The sequence below is a fragment of the Eriocheir sinensis genome, chromosome 1 (assembly GCF_024679095.1).
Source record: "Eriocheir sinensis breed Jianghai 21 chromosome 1, ASM2467909v1, whole genome shotgun sequence".
Classification (NCBI taxonomy): Eukaryota; Metazoa; Arthropoda; class Malacostraca; order Decapoda; family Varunidae; genus Eriocheir; species Eriocheir sinensis.
Window position 1 is genome coordinate 31599811 of NC_066509.1, and position 12284 is coordinate 31612094.

A 12284-nucleotide genomic window follows, 5' to 3' on the forward strand; every position below is an offset into this window, starting at 1 on the left:
TCTTCTGCTTCTTTCTGTTCTTCTTAATCATCTTTTATCGCCTCCACCTATTAATTTTTTTTCTTTTTCCTGCTTAAGTCTTTCCTTTTGCATTTTTTCCTTCTCGATCGCTTCTTCCTCTTCCACTTCTTCCTCCTCGTCTTCTTCTTCTTCTCATTTTCTTCTTCTATTTTTCTATTATTTCTTCTTCATCTAATTATAATTCTCCTTCATCTAATTATTATTATTATTTTTTTCCTCCCGCCTCCTCCTCTCCTCCTCCTCCTCCTCCTCCTCCTTTTCTCTTGCAAACACGAAATCATTTCTATACATAAGATAGGCCTTGTTTCCGGGGTCAAGGAGGGAGGAGAAGTGGGAGGAGGAGGAGGAGGAGGAGGAGGAGGAGGAGGAGGAGGAGGAGGAGGAGGAGGAAGATTAGGTAGCAGAAAAAAAGGGGAAAGGAGAGATGATGAAGCGGGAAGGAAAAAAAAGTAAAAGCAAAAAAAAGAGAAAAGGAGAGAATATCTGGATGAAAGAGAGTTGGTGGAGAAAACGAGGAAGGATAAATGTGTGGAAAATACCGAAAACAGGACGAGGATACGAGGGAGGAAGAGAAGGAAGAAAGGGAGAGGAGGAGTAGGAGGCATGACTATATATACACAAAGGGGTTAGTTTTGGAAAGCGAGAAATTACATAAGAAAAAAAAGGAGTAAAATGAGACAAAAAAAGGATGGAAAGAACAAAATCTGGAAAGAATGAAGGAAGGAAGCTACACGAACAAATGTGAAGGAAGAAAGGAAGAAAAATAAAGAAACTGAGTCGAAAAGAAATGATATGAGTTAAAAAATAAAAGGAGAAAAATGAAACGGACGAAAAACAAAAAAAAAGTTAAAGACACGAGACGGAAATAAAAAGAAGAGAAAAATAGTTATGGGAAAAATATGAAAGGGGGGAGTGTAAGAGAGAGAGAGCAAGGGTGTGGCAAACAGTAGAAAATAGGAAAAGTTGGAGAGTTTCGTTTAGTCGGCGCAACATCTGTGGTCATATGCCGGAGAGAGACAGAAGCAGAAGGAATTATAGGAGAAGGGAACAGATCCCAGGAGACGGGACACAACCCCCGATTAATACCTGGTACCCATTCACTGCTGGGTGGACAGGGGCGTAGGGTATCGGAAAAGCCGCCCAAATTTTTCCACTCCGCCCGGGAATCGAACCCTGGCTCTCTCGGTTGAGAGCCGAGCGTGCTAACCACTGTACCACGAAGCCCCCATAGAAAATAGGATAAAGAAGGGAGAGAGTGGAAGGTAGCAAAAAAGAGGAGAAACAGGGGAAGAGAAAGAAAAAAATAAAGAAGGAAAAGGAAATTGCAGTAAAGGGGAAGAAGGAAAAGAAAAAAAGGTGGAAGGAATAGAAGATAAAAAAAGTTATATATATGGAAACAAATAAACTTACAAATGAAGAAATAAAACTGGAGAGAGAGAGAGAGAGAGAGAGAGAGAGAGAGAGAGAGAGAGAGAGAGTGTTATGTGTGTTTACTGTTCATTCTGATGTTATTTGTGTGAATGTGTTTGTATGTGCGTTTGTCTGTTTGTTTCCATTCCGTGGCAAGTGTGTAATAATAATAATAATAATAATAATCGGTTTATTTCGGAAAGTGCAGCCGTTAGGCTGAAAATGTACATATTAAGATACAGTGCAACCATAAAGAAAAATACAATATGAAAGGGGTGTGGGGGTATAGGTAATTTACATTAACGAAGGGAAAGTTGTGATGATGTTTGAGGGGTGAGGAGGTGGTGGAGTGCGGTGTGGTAGAGCGATGAGGCGGGAAGGTAATCCTCTTCTGGAAGGCGAGTAGGTGTTAATCTGAGGTCATCCCCAGGTCAAAATGCTGGGTCAGGTAGCAGCAGGTGGCCTGAGAGCAGGTAGAGGCGGTATCGGTGGTCACTCAGAAAGGGGCTTAGCGGTGGAGCGCTAATCCAGTACAGGTGGCGAGACAGATGTGAAGACTCGGAGCTGTGCCTGGGAACAGACTGCGCATAATCGGTGGTGAGCAGCCTGCACATTGCCCCCACCTGGGTGACGAAGCCTCCACTGCACTGCACCTGACCAGACTTCAGCAGCAGGATGGGCGGGCTGGTAAGCCTGAGGGAGACCTCGGGGCGTCGGCAGGGGCCTGATGGAAGGCCGCGGCGGCGACACACTCGGCGATCCCGATACCACACACGCACTCCACTTACTGTCTGTCAGACTGTCACCATGATTTCACTTAGTCACAAAAAATTATCTTGCTATGTTGTGTTTCTGCAAGTAGGTTTCTTGACGAAAGGGGAGAGGGGGGTGGAGGGGAAGGGGAGAGGCCAACAGGATGGCCCCGGGCTACTCCATGCGGAGCGCCATGACCCACGTCTGACCTCGGTCAGGACTGGGCCCTGAGGTAGTGTGTGATGACAGTGTGTGTGTGTGTGTGTGTGTGTGTGTGTGTGTGTGTGTGTGTGTGTGTGTGTGTGTGTGTGTGTGTGTGTGTGTGTGTGCGTTTGTCTGTTTGTTTCCATTCCGTGGCAAGTGTGTGTGTGTGTGTGTGTGTGTGTTAAAATATAGCTAACTTTTTCAAGACTGTGTAGCCCATCATCGCAGTGTTCTCCCACACTAGACGATGTTTCATAAAACTCGTCCATTGTTCTCCACACTCTATTATGTATCATTTAATACTACAGTTAAAATCATGAGCAAGTATTAACGTTGATTACTGATTTCATGTTACTGTTTCATTAAAGTTTGATTTCATAATGACATAAAAATTGCAAGGTCTGCCACATTGGTAGTTGCCAAAAGCAGAGCCAAATGTAACATATGCAATTTATCCCCAACGAAGTAACGTTACGCTCTTTTCTTTATAAACAATGTTCTAGGTAGCTGTTTTCAAAGTTACTATTTGTGAATCTAGATTAAAAGGAAAACTCCATAGTGCCTGGGAACAGAGGATTTCTTGAAACCTGTGTCTTCACTTGTGTCACTGACTGTACTTATATACAAACCACACTGACAGACAGGCACGGAGGTACAATAACAGAAATGCAGAAAAACACACATACATACATGCATAAATACATGCATACACATACATGAATACATACAGACAAACAAACATGCAGGCAGCCAGAGAATCAGTAAAAGAGCCGGCGTGTGAGGCGGCGGAGCATTACAATAAATGAATGGAGACATATCACGAGGGAAATTTCAGGTTCGGAACATGGAGACGACCAGCTGTTCCGTCTGGTTTGTCACACACACACACACACACACACACACACACACACACACACACACACAGACATACACATTCACACACACACACACACACACACACACACACACACACACACACACACACTCACACCACACACACACACACACACACACACACACACACACACACACACACACACACACATTCACACATTCACACACACACACACACACACACACACACACACACACACACACACACACACACACACACACACACACACACACACACACACACACACACACACACACACACACACACACACACACACACACACACACACACACACACACACACACACACACACACACACACACACACACACACCTGTTTACCTGCCTTCACCACGTTTATTGGCTTTCCTGTTTGTATTTTCTTCTTGTGTTTCTTTTCCTGTTTGTTTGTTTGTCGGAGTTTCTTTCTTTATGGACTGCCAGGTTGTGTTTGTTGATATATGTGTGCGTGTGTGGCCAATAATAATAACATATAGCTGTGTGTGTGTGTGTTCAGCTGTGTGTGTGTGTTCTTCTTGTGTGTGTGTGTGTGTGTGTGTACTTCTGACTTGTTTGTTTTATACCATAATTCTCTCTCTCTACCCTCTCTCTCTCTCTCTCTCTCTCTCTCTCCTCTCTCTCTCTCTCTCTCTCTCTCTCTCTCTCTCTCTCTCTCTCTCCTCTCTCTCTCTCTCTCTCTCTCTCTCTCTCTCTCTCTCTCTCTCTCATTTCATTTCCAGCCTTCTTCACAGTCTCATTCAATCACATGACATATATCTTCATTTCCTCCTCTTCTCCCAATTTCCTCTCCACCTTTCCTTCTTCCATCTTGTCTTCCTTCTTCCACATTCTCTCCCACACATCTCTACTTTCCTTGAGGCGAATTCCACTCAAGTTCCCTCTCCTCCTCCTCCTCCTAATCTCCTATTCTCCCTCTCTTCCTTTTCTTTTCTTTTCTCCGTGTTCATCTTCATTCTGTTCTCAGTTTCCTTTACTTCTTTCTTTTCTTTTCATCTTCTTATTTTCCTCCTCCTCCTCCTTGCTTCCTTTGCTTGCTCTCCATCCTTCCATCTCTTGCCATTTCCTTTCATCCTCTCTTTCTGTTTCCCCTCTTCCTCCCTCACCAATCTTCTTCCCTCGCCCTCTCTCTTCCCTTCTCCCCACTTCTCTTTCTTCTCCTTTTCCTTTCATCCATTCATCCACCACTCCACAACTCTCTTTGCATCACTATTCTTCTTTGTTCCCTTCTTTCTTTTCTCCTTTCACACTTCCTCTAGTAGTCTCCTCTTTCTTCTTTTTTCTTATTTCCAACTTTCTCTTCTCGCTTTTCTTTTCTTCTTCACTTCTGCTTTCTTTTCCCTTTTTTCGCTGCTGTTTTTATTATTCGTTCTCCTATTCCGCTTCCTCTCTTTACCTCCACTTTCTTGCTCTTCTTCGTTCCTTGTCTCCTTTAACCTCCACTTCATCCCCTCTTCTTTCTTTCATTCTTCGTCCCCTTCTCCGTCTCCTCTTCCTTCTCCTTTCCCTTATCCTATTTTTAGACCACTCTTCCTCCCCTTCTTCATCTTTTCCTCCATCTTCCTTCCATTCTCTCTTCCTCGTTGTCCCCTTCTCCTCCTTCCCTATTCCATTCCCTTCCCCTCTTCTTCACCCTCCCTTCCTCCCTCTTCCTTTCATCTTCCTTTTCTCTTCCTCGTTGTCCCCTCCTCCTCCTTCCTTATTCCATTCCTCCTCCTTCCTTCCTTCATCCTTCCCATCTTCTTCATCCCTCCCCCTTTCTTTCTCTCACCCTGCCTCCTGAAACCTCTCCCCTTTCTTCCCCTGCCCCCTCCCCTTGTTTTGTGAGGGTGGGAAAGGAAGGAAAGGAATGGAGGAAGAAGGAATAAAGGAATGGAAGATAAGAGGATGGGAAGGAGGAGGGAGGAGAGGAAAGGGAAGGAAGGTATGGGGAATAAGAGGGAAGAAAGAATGAAGGATAGGAGGAAGGGCAGGGAGGAATGAATGAGGAAATGGAACAGGATGAGGAACAGGATGAGGAATGAAGGAGTGGATAAGAGTAAAGGGAAGAAGGAATGGAGTGATAGAGGGATTTAGATGAGAAGGATGCTGAGAGGGAGGATGATGACATGGGTGAGTAGGGATGAACACAAGAGAACACAGGAAGAACAAACAACAAGACCTGCTCAGGTCCTTACGAGGTTGTTTGTGACAAAGCTACTAACTATCTAATCAAGGTGGAAGATGAAGGACAACAAAGGCGGCTACTCCCCACCCATCCCTCCATCCCTCCAGCCAAAGCGCTGGAAGGAAAAAGAAAAAGAACCATGCAGCATGGAAAAACTGCATGGAATTTATGTAGAAAGGGAAAGAACTATCATTACTGCTACCACTAACCGGGCGCGACACCAGGACAAAGACAGTACCGAGAAAACTTAACGTTATTACGACAATGAGTAATATCTTACTAGTTGCTGGTTTCATTCAAAATACTGGTCTAATCTATTCTTGAAGGCCGTAACTGTTGTACTATCAACGACATCACCAGGTTCCAAACATTAACAACTCGAAGTGTTTAGCTTCGTGCGACGATAATCTTTTACCACTTATCTTCAAATTGTGATTTCTTCTTGTTCTATTTGATCGATCAATTGTAAAGTAATCGTCGCATTAATATCACTGAATCCTTTAAACATTTAAACACTTCTATTAGATGCCTCGCATTCTTCGTTTTGATGGGCTGAATAAATACTTTTTAAGCCTTTGTTCATATGATAAATTTATCAACCCTAGGAATCATCTTTGTTACTCCTCCTATTTGTCCAGTCACGAGAGAGAGAGAGAGAGAGAGAGAGAGAGAGAGAGAGGAGGTGAAGAGTTATGAATGAGAGAAGAGTTAAAAGAGAGCAGAAGAGAAAGAGGGAGAGGTGGAGAGAGAAGTGGAGAAAGAGGAGGAGGGATGGTGGATGGTGCAGAAGTGAGGGAAGGAGGTGGAGAAGAAAGGAAAAAAGATGGCGGAGAGGAGGAAAAAAAAAAAGAAATTGGCGGAAAAATATTCAAATTAAATTAAAATATTCATTTTTCATTCTTACATTACTAGATATTACATTATATTCATGGATGAGGCATAGTTATGTCTTATTATACATAAAACTACATAACCTAAACCTAATAAAGCACATACTGTCCTTGAATAGGTATACATAGTGATGAAAATATACATTACATGGCAACATATAGAAGCACATATGTAATTTGAACAATAATATAGTATTTACAGATAGTTGGTTGTCCGTTACAGGCATTGCATAAATGTCACTGCATGGTTACATCAATATAGTGTTCATATTTTGTTACACATACTTAAGTTTGTCGTTTGGTCACACAGAGTCACAGAGACACTGCTAGTGATTTGATAGGAGGAATTGCCTGAGGCTCGTCTTGAAAGAGTGTGTTTGATTCTTTTTATGATTCTTTTATTTTTAGGAAGGAGGTTCCATAAGGAAGGACCTCGCACAGAGAGAGAAGCGACTTCCTGATAGGGGTGGTCACCCTGGGTACAAATAGATTATTTTGTTGCCTAGTCAAGCTGCCTGTTAAGTTGTTCACTGTAGGAGATCGATAATGTTTTGTGGGTAGTAGTTACTGAGCTGTTTGTACAATGTCACTGCTGTGTTGAAGTGGATTATTTCTTTATATTAGATTGATCTTCTGAATATACCACCCTGTGACGTGAGTGACGGAGAGTAGTGCGTTTCCACCCGCAAGTTAGTGGAGAGTTTTGAGTAGTATTTTGTGTGTTGCAGTAGTTAAGAAGACTTAAGACTAGTGATTGTACTATATTATGGGGTCTCTTTGTCAAAACAATGTTTAACTCTGTTGGTGTGGGAGCGTCCACGTAGTTTTAGTGGAAATTTCGTTGATGTGAATGTCGAAGCTCATATAGTTATCAAAGTGTACACCAAGGTTTTAACGTGTAAGGAGGGTTTGATTATAGTGTTGTGGAAAGCTATGTGTTTTCTGGAATTTGAGGATAAGTTGATGTGTTCCTATGAAGAAGGTACGAGTTTTTTAGCATTTAACTTAAGGCCATTCCTGAAATATTCCTAGCTCTGTTTAGTAGGGAGGAGGAGGAGGAAGAGAGGAAAATGGAAGAGAGATAAGTAGGAGGAGTAGGGGAAGGAGGAGGAGGGTTTGTGCCATAGGGTGGTGAGCAAATTAAATGGAAATATCGAATAGAAAAAAAACACGAACAACTAGAATACAAGAGGAAAAACCGAGGGAGAGGAAATGGAAGAGAAAGGGAAATAATGACATGATAAACTATATTAACAAAAGTACAGGAGAGGGAAACATGTAATACAAGTAAATGAAGAAATAAAGTTGAAAGACGAAAAAGGAAAGAGGGAATGACTAGGAGGTGACGAGGAGGAACGAAGAGGAAGGAGGAGGAAGGAGGAAGGGAGGAGGAGGAGATAAACAGAGACAAAAACGAGGGGCTTACGGAAGATATTGCAGTAAAGGGAAGAAGAAAAAAAAAGAAAGAAAGGTGGAAGGAAAGGAAGATACAAAAGTTATATTTATGGAAACAAATAAATTTACATATGAAGAAATAAAACAGGAGAGAGAGAGAGAGAGAGAGAGAGAGAGAGAGAGAGAGAGAGAGAGAGAGAGAGAGAGAGAGAGAGAGAGAGAGAGAGAGAGAGAGAGAGAGAGAGAGAGAGAGAGAGAGAGAGAGAGAGAGAGAGAGAGAGAGAGAGAGAGAGAGAGAGAGAGAGAGAGAGAGAGAGAGAGAGAGTTGGTTATGTGTGTTTACTGTTCATTCTGATGTTATTTGTGTGAATGTGTTTGTGTGTGCGTTTGTCTGCTTGTTTTCATTCAGTGGCAAGAGTGAGTGTGTGTGTGTGTGTGTGTGTGTGTGTGTGTGTGTGTGTGTGTGTGTGTGTGTGTGTGTGTGTGTGTGTGTGTGTGTGTGTGTGTGTGACTATCCAAAATCCATCGTCCTCAAACAAACAAACATCATGTAAATGACTTCACATGTATTCTGAAAGTCAAAATAAGCCTTTTTTCTTTACTCTATTTTCTTTCTTTTTCGTCACAACTTTCTGTTTCACCATAATTATCTCTTCAACCTTCATTTTCTTTCATCAACTCATTTGCATTTCTTCTTTTTTCCCTTATCCCTTTTCTTCACTGCTTTTCATTATCCAGCGTATTTTCTTTATTATTTTATTTTTCTATGAGATTCACAACTTAAATTTATACAAGTCATTATCATCATATTTTTTCAGTCTTTCTTGACGTCACAGATAAAAAAAGAGGCGCATAAATACACTTTCACGTCCAAACTTTCTTCCTTTACTTCCTTTTTCTTTTATATTTTCCCATTATCATGTATTTGTCTTACCATTTTTTTCTTTCCTTCATGCAAACTTGACTCATATCTCTCTCTCCTCGGCCAAACGTTCAATTCATATGAAATCATTTTCTCATTCATTTCTCTTTGTATTTTTTTCTTCTGTATTTACTCAATCTTCCTCAAGTTGTCCTTCTTACTTTCTATCAATCATATCATTTTCTTCCTCTTTGTCCTCCTCATTTTTGTGTTCTCATTTTTCATTCCTTCTTGCGTTTCTTCTCCTTCCCTATTTTTCTTCGGCTTCTTTCTGTTCTTCTTAATCATCTTTTATCGCCTCCTCCTATTAGTTTTTTTCTTTTCTTTTTCCTGCTTAATTCTTTCCTTTTGCATTTTTTCCTTCTCGATCGCTTCTTCCTCTTCCACTTCTTCCTCCTCGTCTTCTTCTTCTTCTCATTTTCTTCTTCTATTTTTCTAATATTTCTTATTCATCTAATTATAATTCACCTTCATCTAATTATTATTTTTTTTCCCTCCTCCTCCTCTTCTTCCTTCTCCTTCTCCTCCTCCTCCTCCTTTTCTCTTGCAAACACGAAGTCATTTCTGTACAAAAGATAGGCCTTGTTTCAAGGGTCAAGGAGGGAGAAGAAGTGGGAGGAGAAGGAAGAGGAAGAGGAGGAAGAGGAGGAGGAGGAGGAGGAGGAGGAGGAGGAGGAAGATTAGGTAGCAGAAAAAAAGGGGAAAGGAGAGATGATGAAGCGGGAAGGAAAAAAAGTAAAAGAGAAAATAAAGAGAAAAGGAGAGAATATCTGGAGGAAAGAGAGTTGGTGGAGAAAACGAGGAAGGATAAATGTGTGGAAAATACCGAAGACAGGACGAGGATACGAGGGAGGAAGAGAAGGAAAGAAAGAAAGTGGTTAGTTTTGGAAGCGAGAAATGACATAAGAAAAAAAAGGAGTAAAATGAAACAAAAAAAGGATGGAAAGAACAAAATATGGAAGGAATGAAGGAAGGAAGCTACACGAACAAATGTGAAGGAAGAGAGGAAGAAAAATAAAGAAACTGAGTCGAAAAGAAATGATATGAGGACACGAGACGGAAATAAAAAGCAGAGAAAAATAGTTATGGGAAAAATATGAAAGGGGGGATTGTAAGAGAGAGAGAGCAAGAGTGTGACAAAAAGTAGAAAATAGGAAAAGTTGGAAAGTTTCGTTTAGTCGGCGCAACATCTGTGGTCATATGCCGGAGAGAGACAGAAGCGGAGGGAGTTATAGGAGAAGGGAACAGATCCCAGGAGACGGGACACAACCCCCGATTAATACCTGGTACCCATTCACTGCTGGGTGGACAGGGGCGTAAGGTATCGGAAAAGCCGCCCAAATTATTCCACTCCGCCCGGGAATCGAACCCTGGCTCTCTCGGTTGTGAGCCGAGTGTGCTAACCGCTGCACCACGAAGCCCCCATAGAAAATAGGATAAAGAAGGGAGAGAGTGGAAGGTAGCAAAAAAGAGGAGAAACAGGGGAAGAGAAAGAAAAAAATAAAGAAGGAAAAGGAAATATGTTGATGGATAAGAGAAGGGAATGGTGGGGAGGGAGACAAAAGGAAAGAGGGGAAGAAAAAAAAAGAGAATGTAGGACAGAGGGTGGAGGAAAGATAAGTTGGTATGTGAGAGAGAGAGAGAGAGAGAGAGAGAGAGAGAGAGAGAGAGAGAGAGAGAGAGAGAGAGAGAGAGAGAGAGAGAGAGAGAGAGAGAGTGTCTTACCACAATGAATATTAAAGAGTTTGCTTATGCCAAATATTTCAAAGCCGAGTTGACTCCATGCTTCGTCCTCCTCCTCCTCCTCCTCCTCTTCCTCCTTGACTTTATTCTTCCTTGCTTTTCACCCTCTCTTCTCTCACCTCTTTGTATATTTGATTCTCCTCTTCGTCTCTATACTTCTCAAACTTTTTCTTTACACTTCCAAATCTTTCTCTTTTTTTATCTTTTACTCACTTTTTCCTTTTCTTCTTTTTCTCCTTCTTCTTTTTTTCTTTTCCTTTTTTTCTTCCGCTTTTTCTTCTTCCTTTTCTCTTTCAATATCCATCTCTTCCCTTTGCTTTACCTCTTACAAAAAACTTTATCTCACCTACGCTTACTTCTTCCTCTTCTCCTTCTTCTTCCTCCTCTCTTCTCTTACCCCCCTTTCTCCTCTCCTTTCATCACACCCTTTCATCAGTCACCACCTCTTCATCCTCTTCTTACTTAGTTTCCACCAGCGCATAAACCTCCTCCTCCTCCTCCTTCTTCTTTGCTTCCAGGTTTAACATTCCTCTGTCACCATAATCTTCTTCTTCCTTCTTATCCTCTTCCACTCTCTCCTCTTACAGCACCTCGACATCCTCACTCCCCCTCCCCCCATCCTCCTCCCCCCCCACCTCTTACTTCTTATACGACGCCTCGGCCTCGTCGTTTTTCTTCTTTTCTTTTCACTTCTTCCGGTTTTGCATTGTTTTTCCATTTTTCTTTCATTTTACTTCCTTCTCTTTCCTCCTTCTCCTCCTCCTCCTCTGCATCATCATCATCATCATCATCATCATGTTTCCATTTTTTCTTCTCTTCTCCTGCTGGTTCACTTTTTCTTGACCTCATCCTCTTTTTCCTTTTCTATTCTTATTGTTTCTTCTTTTTCTTTTTCCTCTTCCTTTCTTCTTCTTCCTCCTACTCCTCTTCCTCTTCCTTCTCATTTGCTAACCTCACTTTTAGGTCTTCCTTCTCTTTTTAAATTACACCAGGTATTCGTTATATACGAGGGTTACGTTCTGCAAAAAGCTCGCATAATGTGAATTCGCATATATATTCCATTAATTATAGGGGGTTATGTTCCACGACCCGTTTTCGAACCCATACCTCAGTAAGGATTCATCACGGCGTAAAAAAATACATCAGCAGTTTTTGTTTAGAACTGCCTCCTCTACAACTTTGGTCTCTATGAACTTTTTCGTATCTGTGACGGAAATGCATTTTTGTCTCAGTAGAGGGAGAGGGGAATGAGTCTTACGTCTGGCAGCGAAAATGCGGCTGTCCGCATACCGACGCGGAATACGAGTATCAAACACGAATAGACGTGTAAAATTCTGGAATCTCGAACGTTAAGTTAAAATGTGCATGGTTTTTCTACTATATCACGTACTGTATATTCATATGTATTTTGAATCTTACTGAAGGGAAATCAGGACATGGATATTATACTCGAAGTTATATGTACCCCATTCAGGGTAGAGCTTCTCCGAGTCTGACAGCCCAGAGCTGCTGATTGCTTCCGGGGAGACACACCCAAAGTCTACGATTTAAGCTGATAATTAGCTACCTGAGGATTAACTTTAGGATCAGAGGGAGAAAAAGGTTAATTATAGGCGAGGAAAGTGCGGGAAAACATTTGCACCCGCCGCCCTCTAGTGCGAGTCGGCCACCATACCTCACCAACCAGTCGCACCAGCGCCGCTACTCGCATAATAGCGAATTTTTCTCGCATAAAACGAATACTTGGCACATTTAGGTTAGTCGCATATGAGCGAATTCGCATATTTCGAACTCGCATATATCGAATAACCGGTGTACCTCGCTCCCTTGGTATTGATTTTCCTTCTTCTTCTTCTTCTTCTTGTTC

General features: G+C 41.9%; 1 non-coding gene across 1 annotated transcript; it reads right to left on the minus strand.

Moving 5' to 3' along the window:
• Positions 1-1171: 1171 nt before the first annotated feature.
• On the minus strand, positions 1172-1245 carry Trnae-cuc (transfer RNA glutamic acid (anticodon CUC)). The gene has a single exon. It is a non-coding gene; the product is annotated as a tRNA-Glu (tRNA).
• Positions 1246-12284: the final 11039 nt, after the last annotated feature.